General features: G+C 37.6%; 1 protein-coding gene across 4 annotated transcripts in view; it reads right to left on the bottom strand.

Annotated features, from left to right (window-relative positions):
• The window catches only part of LOC127627449 (cell adhesion molecule 1-like), a 479,283-nt gene that overhangs the window by 457,650 nt on the left and 522 nt on the right, over positions 1 to 21,111 (bottom strand). The window lies entirely within an intron of this gene.

The following is a 21,111-nucleotide window of genomic DNA, read 5'->3' as shown; positions in this document are numbered from 1 at the left end:
AGAGGCAACTGAGATTCGTCCTCCACCTCACTACGCCACCGCAAGGATTTAGAATGCTTTGGGAATTGGGCTTTCCAATTTGGGGAGAAAAGGGGAGAAATTAAAAAAAAAGAAAAGGTATTTGATTTAAGTTTTTTTTTTTTTTTAATTCATTACATTTTCAAATGCAAAATCAATAAAGCAAGAATATTCACTGATCCCTCAGTCATATAACTGAATATTGCGAAATATATATATATATATATATATATGTGTGTGTGTGTTCAACTTTTTGAAAGATGGCTATAAAACAGTTGTGAAGGGCACACATTAGGGCTGGGATAAACGATTATTTTTTAAACGATTAATGTAGCGATTATTTTTTCGATGCATCGATTAATCTAACGATTCATTTTTCCAGTCCGATTCGATTTCGATTATCTCCCCATTAATTGACTAATAGCAATTTATACATGTTGATTTACATATCTGCATGAAAAAAAAAATTAATTCCTTAACATTGCAATATATGTTTATTGCTCTTAAAATTCCAAAATAAAAGACTATACAAGTGCAAAGTAATGGATTCTTAGTCAGAGGTAGCATTCAACCTTGAAGCCTTGAAAACACACAGGCCTAGCTTACTGAAAAAAAGTGCATCTTGTAATTCTTCTTTCAGAATAAAATAACAACAACTTGATGTCTAGCATTCAATAAAAAAATTTAAAGGTCACCCAAAATACTTTAGAGCAATTGAAAGAATACAGTAACCAATGTATACTTGAGGGCTTTAAGCTAATATAGAGAGTGCTTTTCCAACAAAAAATAAATAAAAATTAAGAGCGACAGTGGGAGCCAGCAGCCTGTCATGGCGTCCTTCCTGAACCAACAGAATTGAACATTTATGTTGAAAACACACAGTCCTAGCTTACTGAAAAAAGTGCATCTTTTAATTCTTCATTCACATAAAAATAACAACAACATATAGTAATACACTCTGCCACTCACCTTTTTCGTAAACTCAAAATTCAAAAATAAAATTCAAGTAAAAGTGTACAAGAGCAAAATAATGCATTCTGATGTCTAGCATTCAATAAAAAAATAAAAAGGTCACCCAGACACCCAGACACCCTTTCTTAGAGCTATTGAAAGAATACAGTAACTATTGTAAAGTTGGGGGCTTTAAGCTAATACAGAAAATGCTTTTCCAACAAAAAATAAATAATGAAAATAAACATTCAGAATTCAACATTTATGTTGAACATACTGAAAAAAAGCATCTTCATTCACATGCAAATAACAACTTACACTCTGACACTTTCCTTTCACCTTAAGAATACTGTGTGTGAGTGTGTGTGTGTGTGTGTGTGTGTGTGTGTGTGTGTGTGTGTGTGTGTGTGAGTGTGTGTGCGGCCTCTTCAGGTGCTGGTGCATTGCCGTGGCGCAAGAATGGAAGGCCATCTCCATTTTGCAAAGACGACATATCACGGAATTGTTTCCTTTAATTCAAAAGAATTCCCATACTTTAGAGGAATGAGTGCCTTGCACTTCTGATAGTCTGAGGAGCCACTCGTGTTGCTACTACTCAACGCCGCCATCTTTGTTTTGGGTCTGACGAATCGGCGAGCATAGTTTGCGTCGATGTATTTTTTGCGTCTACGTCATCGATGACGTCGACGCGTTGTCCCAGCCCTAGCACACATATACATACATACGTACATACATTTATATGTGTGTGTAAATATATATGTATGTATGTGTGTATATATACACATGTATGTGTATATATATATATATGTGTGTGTGTGTGTGTGCCCTTCACAACTGTTTTATAGCCATCTTTCAAAAAGTTGAACACAGATTTTAATTGCACTTCATTTGTTTCCAGTTTCATTTGAATTTTTTGTTAAAATAAATAATAATAAGTTCAAAGTATGAAATCAAGGAGTCTAGCTTATTGTGTAGGCTTAACCTTAACCCTGCTTAACGGAAATTAGCCCATAGTACCACCTAGCATCTAACCAGCGGCAGTACCGGTGTTTGTCGGTTTCCTATGGAGTTTCTTTTTTTTTTCTGCGACCAACCGACCAAATCAAAATTTTGTCGACCAAGACTCTTCTCATCGACAAAATTTTGGTCGACTATTAGGGAGCAGCCCTAAACACTATAATGTTCAAGCTTTGAAATAAACCCCTGCCTCAAACAGGGATTAAAATATGACTGTATGGAGATCACATTTTTCCATTATTCATCATTTGCTTTCTCGACCCCAATCATGCTACTATTGTATGCCACTGTTAAATTAAGCCATACATTCCGATGTCTCTTCAAACTTTCAGTTCATCTTTTTCCTCTCCACCTCTATCAGCTTTATATTCATCTGACACGAACTTCACATGCTTTACCCTGAATCATAATCCTCCAATACTGCAACAATTTCCTCTTTACCTGACCTAGAATGGGTAGCCATCATATTAGTGCCTAACCTACAGCACTAACTCTGACCTGGAAAATAAAAAGCGCACATCCAGATGGCTTCTTTAACAGAGCTCATGTCTGGAGCCCAAATATGTCTGTTGTCGGCACAGTAGGGGGGAAAAAAGAAGAAACCCCTCAGATAACAGGATTAACAAATCCAGATTGGGAAGATTTTGTCTATATGGCATAAACACACATAAAGAATAGCTTGCTAGTCCATTTAATGAGCCTTTAAGACCATAAGGCACACTTATCACTAAATCGTATTACGTTTTTTTTTAAGATCCACAAATTAATGAACATGGTACTTTACTCCCAGACATCTTGCCAGGCAAAAAAAAAAAAAAAAGAAAGCTGATTAAACAGATTTTAATTCTTGACAAGGATTAGTCATTTTAAAGGCTAGTTAAACAAGCTTACAACAAAACATAATATTGTTACTAACAATAGGAGACTTCAGAGAATTGTTTTCCCCATTTTGTTTTTCTATACAGTCAAAATGTTAAAACTACTGTAAAGAAAACAACCTTGATGTATATTTGGTAGATAAACACAACTGTCTCGTTCACTGATTCAATGCTCAAGTATCACAGTAAAATGAAGGTGGCATTGCAGGTAACTACGAACATAGTAACAGATGTAGCCAAGGATATTTGCTCAATAAATGTGGCACTTGATTCAAAAGCAAAGAAAATCATGAAGAAAACTTAAAAGCAGCAGCACAGCAGCAACTTTAATACTGCATTGGACAATCACTTTCTTGACTAAAGGACAACCTAAAATGTTATGCTGAAATAAACAATCTTGCTGGGCCTGGATTCTCTTCATTTTTATGTAAAAGAGCACAAAAAGATGTCTTTGCTGACGGACAAATCTGACGGGTACATCAGTGGATGGCAAAATGACTGAAAGCAGCTTATTCCTCAACACTATTGTGAGTCCATCAGTGTGCTCTGAGTGACCGGATTAGTGAGTATCTGTTCAGAGAGTGCATAAAAAAAATCCATGATTACAGGCACAGCGTCTGCTTTCTATATTAAGGACAAGCAGATTCTGCACAGGCGAGACCCTTAAGGCTGGGAATTGCCACAGACCTTCTGACTCGATATTACAACGATATTTCAAAGCCGAATCTATATGCATGGCGATATTACGATTCAGTAAGTATTGCGATTTGATGTTTTGACATAAAAACAACATAAAAGATGAAAAAACGTTTGTCCTTAATCTCAGAAAGAAATGTCTAATCAAGAACAGTTGTACCTGAAATGAAGAAAAAAAAAAAGTCACACTTTAATATATAATTTGTAGGTAAAGGGTAGGGATTCCCTCCGTTCCCTGATGGAGGGAGAACTTGCACGTAACCCTCCCCAACGGCCCAAGAAAAAGGTGTCATAAACAGACCTTAGGTTCCCAGCACCCCTAAGGGGGGAACAGGTGCTACATGACCATCATGGGAGCAAGCCAGCCAGCCGCTGCATTTTTTCCTCTCTATGTTTCTCGCATAGAGTGTAAAGCGTTAAATCTTAACGCTATGAAATGCATAGGGGAAGGCGATCTTTCCCGGTCCTATTCTTTCAGGGGGAAAAGACCCTGTGGAGACCACATCCTGCCCAGATTAGGGGGAGGTGATATGTGGCCAATACACCACATGGGTTGTCAAGCCACACGTGGGAGTGGCGCTGTGGCAGGTCCTACCTGATGAGGGAGGAGCTCTACAAATACAGTGACCGGGGTCAGAGGGACTGCCCAAGGGAAACGCAGGTCCGCCAACAGGGGGACCATACAGCGGAAAATACATCACAGCGAGTTGTCTGAGGGAATTAGGCCCGTGAAGCCCTACCCCAGTACAGAGCACTTGCGGCTCGTAGTGGCTCTTGTCACAAATTCCTCCACTGAATTTTCAGGCCAGAAGGCTAGGGAGGAAGAACATCCAGAAAGCGAGAGCTTAGTGGCAAACCTGGGAGAGAAAGCACACTGGATCAACTTGATGAAGGGCACTAGGTGCAAGCGGAACACCCGATCGGCTGTTCCATATTACCGAGTTCTACCTGCTCAGACCTGACAAAACACAGGATGAGAATGACTCAACCCTGAGATTGTAGAATCACGCAAAGGTGTTGGGTGTTGCCCAGCCTGCTGCTCTGCAGATGTCTGCTAGGGAGGTGCCATTGGCCAGTGCCCACGAGGATGCCACACTTCTTGTTGAGTGTGCTCGAACCCACAAGGGGGCGGGCACGGTCTGGTAGGCCAGAGAGATAGCATCAATGACCCAGTGAGCTAACCTCTGTTTGGACACGGCGTTCCCTTTCCGTCGTCCACCAAAGCAGACAAAGAGCTGCTCAGAACATCTAAAGCTCATTGTGTGGCCCAAATAGATACGCAAAGCACGTACCGGACACAGCAACGAAAAGGCTGGGTCTGCCTCCTCCCGGGGCAGCGCTTGAAGGTTCACGACCTGAGCCCTGAAGGGAGTCGTAGGAACCTTGGGCATGTAGTCTGGTCGCGGTCTTAGGATGACGCGAGTATCTGCCGGACCAAACTCCAGGCAAATGTCGCTGACAGAGAACGCTTGCAGGTCCCCAACCCTCTTGATGGACGCAAGCACTATCAGGAGGGCCGTCTTCAAGGAGTGGGCCTTGAGTCAAGTGGCTCGAAGGGGGCACTCTGAAGGCCTGAAAGGACCACTGAGAGATCCCAGGGGGGAAACAGGCTTGGCCAGGAAGGATTCAGCCTCTGGGCGCCTCTAAGCAACCTGATAATCAAGTCGTGCTTATCGTGCTTACCAAGTCGTCTTTTGTATTCAACAAATACAAACTATCATTTCAACTTATCAAACAAATTTTGTTATTTTAGAATATAAAATATAACATACATTACCACAGGCTATTACTGTTATCATAATGATAATTTTGTAACATACAAATGGAGGATAAAGAGTAAACTTGTTCAAGAACCATTTCTGGGGCTATACTGATTATACTGATTATGACACACATAACAATTCACCTGTAGTGCAAGTGTTGTTGCATGTTATTTGCATATCCATCCTGAGATCCTATCCAGCATTCTCATAGACAACACTATCCTTACAAACCACTCCCAGATGACTGACAGACTAACAGTGTCTTGCGCGTGTTCCGCGAGACATGGGCACCAAAGCGCAAATGAACTTCTGAACAAAAAAGCAAATCAGACACGCACATCACCGGCATTTCTTTCATCTGTTCTTCAAAATATAATCAGGTGTGCTTCTTCAAGCACATGTCTTTGTGTCTAGCATCATTTCTTGTCGACACTGGCGGGTAAATATGCAAAACGTTTCCTCCATTATACTTGAATACCATGGCTGTTAGATTATAAATATTGCGTTGGCGCTACATGTAACTTACTGCATCCAACAATTTAATAAGCCTTTTTACAGTTAAAATTTTTGTTAAAGCTGTATCAGACAAAATCTGCAGAATTACTTTTAAACATACTCTCCACAACACCTCTCAAATAAACTTTTGGATTATGCATAATAACAGGAACATTGATCATAGCAGAGGATTTTGACATCCTACAGTGAACAAACGGTGCTTTGATGGCTGTAGCAGCAGTGCATTAAAGGACTAAATATAAAGAATTAAGAGACAAAACTTATCAGAGAATATCTGTTATTTGCCCCTCTGCACAAATAAAGTACCTATATATTATCTAGTAATCATTGTAGCATTAAGATAAACATTTTATTAAATAAAATAAAAAAATCATCAGGGAGACGATTTTAATACGTTTGGCTCAAGAATCACGAATTGTAACATAATCGGGTTTTTTTTTTCCAGCCCTACCCTATTGTTTTGCCAAATAGAGAACACAAATTAGACAAACAATCAGTTCTCATGAAACAGATTTGCTTCTGGTTTGCCTTAGTTCTTAGCATCAAGATCTATGCTAATGGTAAAACGTAATCCTAATAAGCCTTTGATATATGATAACTGCAGTCTCTGAGATGGATTGGCAAACACAGATACTATATTCCCTCATGTGGCTTGAGGGATCTGATGTTGTCCTAAGGCATGACACTTCCAGAGCTTCCAGATTCTTGCAATGTTGTTAGATGAACATCGCAGATCACTCTAGCGGGCCCACTCTACCAGATTTTGCCAGACACTGAGAGATTACAGCATGACCTATTTTGTTTTATTAGGAAAGTTGAATCCTTTGACATTGTAGGTCAGATGAGATGGCTACATCTTTTCATTGCAAAACAAATATCGCCCAAACGCAGCACCTTTCACATCTACCCTTTAAGTGTGACTTGAGAAAATAATTCTAATAAACCCTAAGGAAGTGTAAAGGGGATGAGAGTGTTGATTGTCAGCCATGTATATTGCTGATATAATGCCCTGGCAATCTCAAATGACAAGACAAAATGGGGAGTGAAATATAAATTGTAATGTACCCAATGATTAAACAACACAATAAAATGACTAGCGCAAAAAAAATAGGCTCACAAGCACTTGTGCATGGGCTGTAATGAATGGACTGAAACTCCAAAAGATTGCGTGCACATTTATCTTTTTGTCTGCATGCTTCAGCTCGAAGCCACAAAAAGCTCTGAACAATACAAGCAGTGAACAAAGAGAACTATCATAGAACAAACTGTTATCTAAAAAAGAGCCAACAACTTCCAGTTCATTTAACATCTTCAATAGATACAAGTTCAAGGTTTTTTCTTCATTGAAAATTTTCAGTAGCCACCCAAACAAAATTTCAGGCCTCCAAAACTAAATTAATGATATCCATTTTGCATTCTGCACTTTATAGACCATTTCAAAGACTTTAACATTAACAAAGGAATTAGAACGCTACTGCGCATGTCTGGCACTGAAGCATTTCCAGGAGCGGCATTTTTACAATCCAGAACTGACAAAATAAAATGACTAACACGTCCTTTTAGATTCTAGCTAAATTGAACAAACAAGATATTTATAAAAACTGAAAATAAATGAGGTGTCATTGCCAGATCCTTTAAATAATCCTTTGATTTTATCAAAGAACATCTAGCATTTACCTGAAGTGACTTATTCAGATGTGTTGTTGATACTGAGCACGTCTACTGACAACGATGAAGAGTATCGTAGTTTAGATGCTCACGATTATTTCCTCAGTTAGGAGATCGGTAATATTGAATCGCTCCTGTTTTAATCAAAAACGCTGATCAATAAAGCTGTATACATGATCTGTGAACAAGGTAAGGATTTATTTTTTAATGATAAAAATACTTTTCTTGTCTCTTTCTTCTGAATAAAAGCGTCTGCTAAATGTAAAAGTAAATGACTTGTGCATCTTCATTCATTATAATGGGAGTGATAGTCACTTTAAGAGCTCTACCTCTCAAACTTCCAATTATTTGGCTTAAAATTTGTTCACCTACCAGAGATAAGATGTGTGCTACAGTTGTTAGTACTTCATGTATCCATCTAGCCCTCTCACTTCACTGAAGCGGTTTGTGCGTCCGTTTGTCGTTGCTTTTTCTGAAATCTAAACACTTTAATTTCTGTTAGTTCCAGGGATCCAGGGGTCATCCAGCCACAGAACAACATGGTCCACATTTCAATTATGGCATTTTATTTTAATTGTCTTAACATTATTAAGGTTAAACATGTTAAATTCAGTATAAATGAAGCGCCTCCCATCTTACAGCATGATTATCATGATTGCTCTCCCTTCAAAATGCCTTTCAGAGGGTGATTTATCCCATTTGGAATGCAGTCTGAGTTCAACAAGTAGCAGGAAATGTTCAAGGAACAAAAAAACTTCACCTCCTTAAAATCCTTGAAATGGTCTATATGCACTAAATATGCTTCGCATTTGTGCAGCATGACTGAAGCCAGTGTGGCGCAATCATAAAACCACTCATGCAAGGAATCCACTCTGCTGTATTAATTTGAAATGTGCCAAAATAAAGGTTTTTCAATTTCACATAATCACCCTTGCTAAAATTTATAGCAGTAACAGTAAAATTTTTACAGAAAATCTCCTCTATTAGCTTTTGTGACAGCTTATTTTTAATTGCATGTTTTGCATAGAAATCCATTTTTGCTTACGACACTAAACTTACATTTTAAATCTTAAATAAGCGCCATTGTTGAGTATTGGCTTGATTTTGTTTTAAAACAATTACTTGTGTTGCCTTACATATTTAAGAAACCGCTACATACAATAGGGGTTGAACAATAATGACATGGCTGTGTTTTAAAAAATCCTATTTATAAAATATTAGGTAAAGCGATCTATCGTCAGGAGTATGCAGTTGTGTGCAAGTGTGTTTATTTCATTGTTTTTACTTTGTTGAATAGTGGTATTCATCACTAGACTTGTGCTGTTTGTTTAATAACTTGAACTCACGTCGCTTAAATGTGTGTGTGTGTGTGTGTGTGTGTGTGTGTGTGTGTGTGTGTGTGTGTGTGTGTGTGTGTGTGCTATATTGTTTGCTGTGTACTGAAACAGCGTTTGTTCCCGCACTTGTCACCTCGCGCACCACTCAGTTTCGGTTGACCACGTGATTAGCTTTGTTGTGCTTGGTAGCATTACACCGTGTCCTAACTACACGCGACGCGATAAAATTCCAGCGACAGCAAGTGTGTCTGTCCACACTAGACGCGACGCGACTGTGAGACGCCACACGTCAATCAAAAATCACAGCCATTCAGAACAGCGCGTGGGCGGAGTCTCTCTGTGAAAGCGCACTGCTGGCCCGCACTCGCATTGGAAATGGTGTGCACAGCTCGGACTACTGTCATTGTGACTCCCCACCCTGCCTGGATTTCAGTAGATTGTCTGGAATGACACCCCTGGATACAGGGACACAAATCGTCATGCCTATTCACTCTACTTTACACTGAAATTAAAGCGGAATTTTTTTTACACAGGTTGATGCGTCATTAGTAGCCTACTATAGCTAAATGCTACATTCATTCATTCATTCGCTGTAGATGAAAGTCTAAACTTAACTTACCATGTGTATTCAATGCTTCAGCTATACTTCTCCAGACGGAATCCTTTTTCCTGATGTCTTTGTGGAATTTGTGGGATTTATCGTAGAGAATTGAATGCCTTTGAACTTCGACAATCAGTTCCTCGTCGTCCATGTTTGATGATTCAATATTCATGACACGCAGAACTTCCATCCAATCTCTGTGTGGGCGGATCTGTCAGCCGCGACGTCGCAGAAATAGGAACCGTTTCTAAATTAGAAACTTTGCGTGTCACCGTCGCGTCTGGTTAGGACAAAAACGCTGATTAACATGGAAAAGATACCTTTTATCGCGTGTCGCGGCGTCGCGTCGCGTGTAGTTAGGACACGGTGTTAGGGTGTGACCTGCTTTTTTTCCCACTGAACGGCTCGTTTACAGCATGTATATATATTTTGATCTGAATGCTGATGTTGAAGCGACAGCAGAAGTGGTGGCCCTTGTGTAAAGCCCTCCTCATGTGAAGATCTACATGTGTAAAGACCAGCGAGTCTACCTGTGCGAGTCCACCGAGCAAGGACGCCGACAAGGCGCCACTCACCTTAGCACTTAAGTATTTTTTTGATTATCTTTACTTATTTTTTTTGCCATCTACATACTCACATGTCTACCTCACGATTAACACATGCCTTAGCATATGTTATAGACAATCTACACGGTATAGATGCAAGAGCAAATGCAACCCACAAAGCCTACGTCCACTTTGCACTTCAACAGCTGCTCCGTTCTCATTTACAGTGGGACTCTGGAACTGCCAGTCAGCTGTGAACAAAGCTGATTTCATTCCAGCCTATGCCACACAGTCCATCCTTAGCATCCTAGAATTGACGGAAACATGGATACATCCGGAGGATACAGCAACACCTGCTGCTCTCTCTCAGAAACCACCAGATTCTGCTCTCCCCCCTCTCCTTGCTGGGTATTACAGGAACTAAGCTTGAATGGTTTAACTCCTATCTCTCAGGTAGGTCCTACAAGGTAGCCTGGAGAGGTGAGATATCCAAGCCACATGAACTACTTACTGGGGTACCTCAGGGATCAGTGCTCGGGCCACTCCTCTTCTCTATATACACAACATCACTGGGACCCATCATTCAGGCACATGGTTTCTCATACCACGGTTACGCCGATGACACACAACTCTACTTGTCTTTCCACCCCGACGACGCCACTGTGACTGCTTGAATCTCTGCCTGCCTGGCAGACATCTCGGCCTGGACGAAGGAACACCACCTGCAACTCAATCCAGCCAACCCTGCTGTTGAAAACAACATCACCGTGCAGCTGGGTTCGACTTCAGTAACGCCTTCAAAAACAAAGTAACGCCTACAATCAGAAATCTCGGGGTAACCATAGATAACTAACTATATTTCACGGACCACATCTCAACGACCACAAGATCATGTAGATTTATACTCTACAACATCAGGAAGGTAAGACCCTTCTTATCTGAACATGTCACACAACTGCTTGTTTAGTCACTTGTCATAACTAGACTGGACTACTGTTACGCTAATGTGCAATTAGACCTCTGCAAATGATCCAGAATGCAGCAGCACATCTGGTCTTTGATGAACCAAAGAGAGCACATGTTACACCACTCCTTGTCTATCTACACTGGCTACCGGTTGATGCACATATCAAGGCTCTGGATGCTGGCATACAGAACAGTCACTGGGTCTGCTCCAACATACCTAAAATCATTTCTGCAGAGCTACACGCCCACTAGAAGCCTACGTTTGGCTAAGGAACATCGCCTTGTTGTACCAATACAAAGAGGCACCAAAACACTTTCTCAGACTTTCAGCTTCATCCTACCACATTGGTGGAATGACCTTTTAAATACTATTATGATGCTAGTGAAAGTTTGTAATATGGCACTTTTGTACCACTGTCTCCTTAAGATGATTCGCTTATGTTTTCCTCTTTTGTGAGTTGCTTTGGATAAAAGCATCTGCCAAATGAATAAATGTAAATGTTATATATTCATACTATGACTTTGAATATGTCACTCAACTGATAGAGATGTAATCTTTAAAAATGCTGGGTCATCAGAAATGCTAACCTTTGTAAATGGGGGAGTTGAATAATTTTGATTGCAACTGTAAATTAAGTTTAGTTTTATTTCACATAGAATCAGAATCAGCTTATTTGCCAAGTATGCATACACATACAAGGAATTTGTCTCGATGACAGGAGCATCCAGTGCACCAACTCTGAGTTGAATGGAACGCTTCGTGAATTACAGCAATAACAACACAAAGCATTGTGGATTGCCTCAAAAGAGCAAACATTTGGACACACATATACATATATTAATTAAATGCAATTATGTAAACCAACTTCGAGCATGTGAATGACCATATACGTCAGTCAGCAACAAAGCCCGTTATTGACCTAGGAAAAACCCTGCAAGTTAAATTCTTGCTGGATTGACCGAATATGTAGGCTAATCCAGCAGTTTGGGATTTCCAAATTATGAACAGACCAAGTACATGGATTTGTTATGATTTCTGAACCAAAGAGTTTTTATTCTCCAGTTGGTGCTTATCAGAGAGCACTAAATCCTTGTTTGTACAGCCAGAAGATAGACAGTTGTGTATCCCAAGTGACCTATGCTTAATGATAACATGCATAGCCCCTCTCGCTCGATGGGGACAAGATATATTTTGAGAAATGAGTGTGCCGATTTACCTGATACGTAAGACTTCTGAGTGGGTGAGTAGTTCTTAAACGGTAATGCTAATAGGCGCTTGTAATTTCCATTTAATGAGAACTCTCTCAGCATGAGCTGCAGTATGATATTTGGTAAACTGCTCCATCGTAAACTGCTCCATCATCAACTGCTCTGAAGCACAGGATAGAAGTGGGAGGTTGCAGTGGTGCTGTTTCAAAATTTGATCATCAACCATCTGTAAAACAAGCTTACACAAATATAAAAAAAAACTGTCTGATTACCACCAAGCATCAAGATGCATCCACATAATGACTGACTACTATATGTTTCTAATAAGGTTGCACCGATTGATTAGCCACCGATCTAAATCGGCCGATCTTCGACTTAAATCTGTGATCGGCTGATCGTGCCTAGATTTAGGGCCAATCATATTTACAGCATGCAGGGAATCACACACATAGTGCTACAGTGCTAATGACTGCTAATGAATGAGCGCTTGCTCAGCTATTGACGCTTGTAGAGTGGCCTTTGGAGGGTGAATTGTTGGCAAATCAAAGCGTTCACAAATTTAAACTTTCAGACCTTATGTAATTCACATGAATATGCCATTTTGTTTTTAAAAATATGTAAGAATAACATGTGTATGAATATTAAGTTGCTCATTTTCTAGAGGCATTACGGTAGTTATTCATACTAGTTGCTCTTTGTGCAGAAAGAGGATAAAGAGAATGCAAACAGGTATAAAAACTAACTAAACAACAAATAAACATGCAAATACAAATCAGAGTACATGGGATGTAACGCGACAATGTAGTCAAATTGTAGACAATCAGACGTTGTGTGGAGCGATAGAGGCTGTTTGTGTGATCATCATGAGCACTCTGTCAATCATCCCTGCACTATTCTGTGAGAATCCCAATTTAAATCAGATTAATGTTGGTCACAATACAACAAATAACAGATGTAACTGTTTAACCTTCAATGATGACACCGCGTCTTCATGAATTTGCTTAATAATTAGTGATTTTTGTTACAACAATATGCCAAAGACAGTAAACAAATCATAGATATTAATGACTTCTGACTGGAGCAGTATTAGGGCTTGTAATTAATACATTTCTTATTTTAGAACATATATCTACAGTGTGTGATGAACTCCTGGTTTTTGGTTGCCAGTATGTCACAATGACCTTTTGATATTGGCAACAGACCTATTCCTAACTGCTATCAATACAAATAAATGTTAGCCATTCACAATTATTGTAATTATAATATAATTTTGTGAACACTTTATCAAAAGGTTTAATTCTTTAACATTGAACAAACAATAACAATATATTTTTTACAGCATTTATTAATCATTATGTTAGTTAATAAAAATACAATTGTTCATTGTTAGTTCATAGTGCACTAATGTTACTAATAGAACTTTTGATTTTAAAAATGTATTAGTATATGTTAACATTAAGTTGATTAGTTCATGTTAACTTCAGTAATGAACAAATTGAACCTTTTTGTAAAGTGTTATCATAATTTTACTGTGTGGGGCATAAACATATAACTGCATCATATAACTTGCAAAAGTGTGACAATGGGCACTTTGACAAAAAATCGGTATCGGAATTGGTCGATCTTACTGTAAAAAAATCCAAGATCATATCGGTCTCAAATGTAAAATTTAATTTGAGTTTAAAATATGAATATGTAAGGTATCATTTACAAACAGCAGTTAATTATCAACAGATAATAAATCAGCTTTTATAATCAGCAGGTCTTGTATCACTCTGTTTATTTTGCGATAATGACTGGGTTGTTGTAAATTATCTTACTTATACATGGCTACTAAAAAATAAATGCATGGACATGAAATTTTCTTATTTGAGTTCATATTATTTTATAAGTGAGTCAGACCACAGCTATGTAGGAAACATAGACTGTCTCTAATACAGTGTCGCTTTGAGCAATGACCATTTTTCCAAAATGTCTGGCAACTGAATGCTGCGATTAACCAATCCAAATCCAGTTCCAGAGAGCTGTGTGTATATATATATATATATATATATATATATATATATTTATTTATATATATATATATATATATATATTAAAACTAAAAACTAGCTTTAATATAAACTGTATCTGGAAGTTGGAGAACTATTAATATCCTGTTCACTTTTTAAAGGGCATTTTTTAAATACATTTTTGATCATCTATTGAGTTATGTATGGAGCGGCTGATTGCATGACAATGATTCTTGTGGATTGTCTTATTCAGCAAACAGGCATCACAGTTTGGCTCCAGAAAAACAGAGCATGCTTGGAATTTTCATCCAATCAAAAAGCAATTTACAAGAACTTAGGATCAAACAACTCATGTACTGGTGGTCAGCATGTATTTTGCCATCGGGGCCTTCATTGTGTTGCAACAAATGAATGTCATTACAGAATTTCAATCAAGACACAACTGCCCTTATTTTGTTGAAATAAATAAAGAAATAATTTAATCCATGAGCCAAGTTCACAATGGAATATGAATGGGAGCTTTGGTCTTTGTCAAAGAAGTCAATGAGTTGATGATATTGACCAAGTGGTTGAAATCTGTGTTCCCATTCAGTAACTTGACTCATCTAGGGCCCTATGATTTCAGCATTGCGGAAAACACAGACGGGATCGTGGAATTCAGTCATAACAGAATTAACTATGAAATGCAAAATGTCACGGAATTTGACATATTTGGGATGAAATTAATGTATAAATTCACAATTAATCAGGTTTAAATTTGTTTGACGACTAAACCACTAAAGGCTGAGATTTAATTAAACATGAGCTGCATTCTTCAACAGTAAGTGATGGTTAGAAGCCACTGCTTATACACTAACCGCATCATTAACATTGCGTGCGCTGTGTGTGTATTAATGACAATGAGCAGAGCACTTTATTCACAGTGAAGTGTGTAGCTCATGCAGAATATATATTTATAAAATTAAATTATAACCTTTTGTGGTTTAATAAGCACATTAGCCCATATAGCGAACTGCTTTTCTGGAGGTGAGAAGTGAGCCGTCAAAAACATTCGGTTTTCTGCCAAAACTGCAAAATAAAAGCTTCATTTAACTAGATGTGTGAAATTGAAAAAATGCAACAGAAATATATTACTTCTTTATAATGGTCGAGCGATATATTCCCCGATAATTTTTTCATTATCGCATCAGTCGATAAATGATCCCGTTTGGCCATTTATTTTCTTAGGGCCGCGAGGGCACTGAGAATCGCCTGTTTACATGTTAAGCGTCTGACAATCACAGTTTGTTTGTTTTTTGTTATGTGTTATTGTGTACAATAATAGACCATTGTGCAACACAACCTCATTTAAACAGTCCCATATCAGAGACGGACCTGATGATAAATGTCTAATGACAAAATGGCAAAATATCAGTGAAACTAATATCATATACCGTCTGCAAATATGCGGATATCTCGTTTAAACAGATGTAATAATCATACCTAACAAAACTTTAAGAAATCCATCGTCAGGGGGCCTGAGTAGCTCAGCGAGTTTTGAACGCAGTTACGTTACAAGCTGCCAGATTCATATCATCTTTCATTCCGACATAGGCTACGTTGGTTAAGCTATGCACACACGATGTTTGAGAAGTCAAACCAGAGTGCTGATATTATTTCTTAATTTTATTATTTTTATATAGTTATATATAAACAAAAAATTATAATACAATACAGCAGACATAACACATTTTTTCATATGTTTACTACATTATATACAGTTTTTTTTATGACAAGAAATCAGAAATTAAAATAAAATAAAAAATACTCGTCTACACTCTGCTCCCTCTACCGGCTGTGCAGTGTCACATGCAAAATTAACTCACTCCATGGGGCACAGAAGTGGAATTTAGACTCTACTCATGAAAAGGTTAAACAGATGTATTTCATTCTCACAAAATTCCAACTCTTCTAATATCTACCTCTGAAGGGCATATCCAATCAGCCAGAATCAAAACTTCAGGCTCAGTATGAAAAGTTCCTCTGATTTCCAAATCATGACGGTCAGTCCATGACAATCCAAGCAGGTGATTCGGCCCATTTAAACTGTCAGGAGCTTACTGCTCATGCTGGATGCAAGTGTGCGAGTGCAACCTTAAAGTAAAAGCACTTCACATGCGCTTTAAGTAAATGTCATATTTACTATGCACTGTATGTACAATGAGTTTGATTCTGCCTTTTGTGAGAAAATGCGATCACTAATGCGCACATGCGATCCATGGTTGCTGGACTACTGTGTGTACTGTTATATTCTTCTTCCTAATATATGATCAGTTTCTTCATGTGCAAATAAATTACTCAAATTTGATGACTAAACAGAAATCAGAAGAAACTGCTATCTACCATTTAAAATCGTATTTTTTAAAGAATTTTATACAAAGTTAAAAAAATTTAAATTGAGTAAATATAGTGCTAAATAAGAGTTTATTTATTTTTTAGCAATTTTTTGTTAGTGTTATGCTATATTAAATTGTGTGATACATCTGCATTGTATCGGCCTATCAGCCACCCTGCTCTGATATACATCTGCACATCAGCATCGGCCATTAAAAAACTCATATTTGTCGACCACTACTTCTGTATAGTAAAATATAATATTCAGTGTATTAGCAGTAGTAGTAGTAGTAATAATAATAATAATGATGATAATAATAACATATCACTAATAATTATATTATATTTAGGCAATATCTCAAGCAACAGTTTCATCACTGCTTTCATTAATACTGTGATGCTCTACTGTGCATAGGGCTGGACGATTAATCGGAAAGTAATCGAAACCAAAATTCAGAACCTCTAACCGACCCCTTTTCCCATGTCGGTTATTTCATTTTTTTAATCCTGTTACTACTTTCCCTTCAAAACATACAACCGCATGTGTAGTCACGTGACTCCACCCCGTCCAGTCAGTGGCATAGAAGCAACATGAAGGCGAACTCAAACACAGAGTCAACTGAGCAACAGGAGCAGCTTGTACCAAAGAAAAACACAGTGTCCGTCGTTTGGACACATTTCGGCTTCAGTAAAGAAGACAACGAACAAAATGAAGTCAAATGTAAACACTGCAGAAAAAAAACATTTCAATGACCAAAGGTAATACCACCAATCAGTTTCAACACTTGGAGCACAATCACGTTACCGAATATGAACAGTGCATGGCTCAAAAAAAGAGAGACTGACAAGCGCCCAGCAACAAGTGCATCCACAAAGCAGGTGTCGATAACACAAGCATTTACAAATGTTACACAATATGAAAATTATTCAAGAAGATGGAAAGAAATAACTGACACCATTTGTCACTACATCCCGAAGGATATGGCTCTCATAGCTACAGTGGAGCGCAGTGGATTTAAACACCTTGTTAAAACTCTCGACAGAAGATAAACTATGCCATCGCAACCATATTTTTCCCAAACTGCGCTGCCTCAGATCCTGCCTGAAACGGTAAACATGCTAGTGTTTCTTAGTAAGAACCTAGAGTAAATACTTGTGCATATAGAGTGACAGGACAAGGTCACTGAGAGGAAGATCACATGCAACAGCGATCATGAGTCAGGTTAACATCTATAACGCTATGAGAACACAGGATACACAGCCTGCTGATCCATTAGAGGTACCCTGTCCAAGCCCTGCTCTTGCTCTTCAGCAGTGTTCTATTTAAATTTTTGCACATGGCATTATTTAAAATATTTATTTACAGGAGATACAAGTTATTATTTTCTACTTTTCACATTGCACTATTTAAAATAAAATTTATTTACAAGAGATGCTGGTTATTTTCTACTTTTGACATAGCAATTTTTTAAATAATGTATTTTCTTTGCAAAAAATGCAAGTTATTTATTTTCTACTTTTTTAGGAAACTTGCTTTTTACATTAAAACTGAAATGTGACTTTTTTCATAAGACATTTCATAAGATGTGTGCTTTGATTTCAATTGTTCAAAATATTCAATTAATAACCATAAATAGTTTGTGTTTCCTTCAATTATTTTAAAATCACAATGATAAGAAATGTACTTGGTTTATTAGAAAAAATATCCCACCTATAATAGTTGAGCATATTTACAGTGCAAACCTTGTCAGTGAAGAGGGCAAAAAAATAAATACATAAATAATCGTTCATTAATCGTAAGCAAGGTAAAATGTTCAATTAATCAAGATTTTGACATTAGGTCATATCGTCCAGCCCTAACTGTGCAGCACTATATAAGAAAATATAAAAATATATAAAAATATTATCCAATATTAGGTTTTGGATTGTGCTGTGACGATCAGCGTAGATGCTCTTCATTTATTAAAAAATAATGCAACGGTATGTTGAAAAATAATTGTTCTGTTTTCATTTGATTACAATTCTTCAGTTATTTTATGATAAAATGTTATTAAACTTCAAATAAAATAAAACGGAAAACATGTAATTTGGGTAAAAATAAAACTACATTTGGAAAATTTTTTACAGGTTTCATAGGGCCCTATACCACCACGTCTTTGTCATAAAGAGTCATTAAAACAGTGGCAAATAAATTGACCTTTGTTAAATGACCAGAAGGAATTTTCTCTAGTCCCAAACATCCTACTGCCAATGCCAATATATTGATTTGCATTTCTTTCTAATCTCGTCTCTTGCCACATTTCTATTAGCAGTCAACAGATACGTGAGCCATACCATAAAGTTTCTAGAAAATAAATAATACCATAAACAAGCATATGTAAATATATATATATATATATATATATATATATATATATATATATATATATATATATATATTACCAATAACACCAGTAATCTGTCTAGCTAGCTACAGCCTGAACTGAAAGAATTAAGAGAGCTCTTGTCTCCCTTGTGCTGTCATTTCTACAGAGCAAAGTAACCAATCAATAGCAAGGCGGGCAAGGCAGACTCCAGCCGTAATCCTCAAAATATTCTTATGTGGATTAGCTTCTCCCATTCAGCCATTTTCATTTTCACTCTGTAAGGTTAGTCTGACAGCCAAGTGGAGCAAAACAAATAATACGCACTTCAAAGGGGAAGAAATGCCTAATAACAGCAAACTGGTTAAGCTACTGCTTTCTTTTTCAATTTCCATATAAACACATTATTTGCTGCAGGCCCTAAACAAGTTATCTGTTCTTCTATATGCTGTATGCTTAGTGTTTATCTGATATGAAAGCATTCTCACTGGCTAATGGAAACTGAGGGATTCCCTGAAATATGAGGTTATTGTCAATGCAGTGTTATTAGTCATAAGCCTCTCCTTGCATTCAAAGAAATTGAGAGGAAACACCCTATAAAGATTGAATAATGCTTAAAGCCTCAAAACAATGGGTACTGAGACACCAAGCATTGAAAGAGCCGGAGGGGACTGAAAGGGCAAATACATATAAAGCAAATGCTTTGAGGCTATATTAATGATACTTGGTAGCTAGATAAGCTACCCAAGATAAATTATTTGTATTTAATATTAACTTGTGTTAATATATATGGTTTTGTTAAAGTAAGTAATGACTGAAGGTAAACAAGTATATAGTTCCACTGAAAATGCAAGCGGTGGCAGATCAAATAAAATGTTAATGTACTGCTGCAACTACTATATTATAATGATGACAACAAAGATATCTTGTCCCTGACATTTTAAAAAAAATCATGTTAAGAGGACAGACTCAAACCGGTTTATCCATGCTGTATTTCTGAACACTATCGCTGGCAAGGCGCACCGTAACGCACTTCCAAGGAAAGTCCTTTTTTATATATATACTCGACGTGTTTGCAATCACTGCGTAGGCTACATCTCCGTTTCCTCCCAAACCTGAATGAAGCTTTGTTTTAGTGTCGTAACTGCACGTACTATTTCCTAGAGATGTATGTTTAAGATTAGATAAAACCATACTGCAATCGAACGACGCGACAGATTTCAAGTCCTCCCATTTTAACCGACAGCGCGACAAAACTAGAACGCACCCGTTATAACCAATGAAGGTGTGCGCACTGCAAGCGCGCGATACACGTATTGCAGAGGATAATTTCCAAAACCTTTCAAAGGCAAACACAAAACGCATCGAGACACACCACACGGTGCTAAATATACGAGTAAAACGGCACTAACTTTACCGAGTTAAAAAAAATCACTTGTTGACTATTTGAATAAAAAATTAGAAACGACTGCTATTCGCAAAAAACGTCGATCTAAAAGATAAATAAAAGGCTACTTGGAGAACGACGGAGGAAATGTTGCATTGTCACTCCAAACGGTTCCATGGCTTATTTTCTAATTACAGCCACAAGCAACGAACATATCAAATAGTAAAAAGGATTTATGTTAATTCTTAACCGAAACTACAACCGCTGCTTATGGAACTAAGGTAAACAATGGCTTTATGTGTGTGTGTGTTTTAAATATCGAGAAATGATACCGATTGTACACTACTGATGAACTGACGCTGCCAAATACTGTTTAAAAGATACCGGTTACACATATGCGCTCCTCTGGCACAGAGCGATAACAAAAGGCAAATTATGTGTATTTCGTGTTTCTTCATGTCAAACACATTGGCGTTAAAGCCTATTTCCAAACTTTGTTTTGGAAGCTCATTCAAGGCTTATGTGAGCTGCAGGAAGCCCGAGTCTTTGGATGCTCGTAATTGCTGTTTACGTGTTCACAAACGTTATACATTACTTGCCAACTCAGCGCGGCTGAAATTGCTTTGTTTTGACTGCATTTTATAAAACTATTTAAAAGCACTGTCCACATTTGCTCTGAGATCAAACATTATTAATGCAATGAGTTGGCAAAAAGAAACAATAATTCAAATGAAAGTTCATTGCAATAGACCATCCAAACAGGAGCAATTAATTCAGAACAATGATGCTCGGCGTTGCGTTAAATAAATGG

Source organism: Xyrauchen texanus, chromosome 34 (assembly GCF_025860055.1).
Source record: "Xyrauchen texanus isolate HMW12.3.18 chromosome 34, RBS_HiC_50CHRs, whole genome shotgun sequence".
NCBI lineage: Eukaryota > Metazoa > Chordata > Actinopteri > Cypriniformes > Catostomidae > Xyrauchen > Xyrauchen texanus.
This window is presented reverse-complemented; position numbering and strand designations above follow the sequence as displayed.